We start from the raw sequence: 225 nt of genomic DNA, 5'->3' as shown, positions 1-225 counted from the left end.
CAGCGCCTGCCCCACGGCAGCGCAGCGCCGGCCTCCTCCCCGCCTCCCGCCTCCCTTTCCACCCCCTTTCCCCGCCGGGCAGGGGTGGGCAGCTCCGCTCCCCTCGCCGCGGCCCGCCCCGCGCCCCGCGGCCCTGAGGCGGCCCCGGTGGGAGCGCCGCGGCGGGAGCCCCGCAGCGGCCGGGCTGGGGGTGACTCCGGGGCCGGGGCTGGCGCAGTCAAGGCT

The sequence above is a fragment of the Nipponia nippon genome, unplaced genomic scaffold (assembly GCF_047370975.1).
Source record: "Nipponia nippon isolate SJK-2023a ecotype South Korea unplaced genomic scaffold, ASM4737097v1 scaffold_11, whole genome shotgun sequence".
Classification (NCBI taxonomy): domain Eukaryota; kingdom Metazoa; phylum Chordata; class Aves; order Pelecaniformes; family Threskiornithidae; genus Nipponia; species Nipponia nippon.
The sequence above is the reverse complement of the archived record's forward strand: the minus strand, read 5'-3'. Positions refer to the sequence as shown.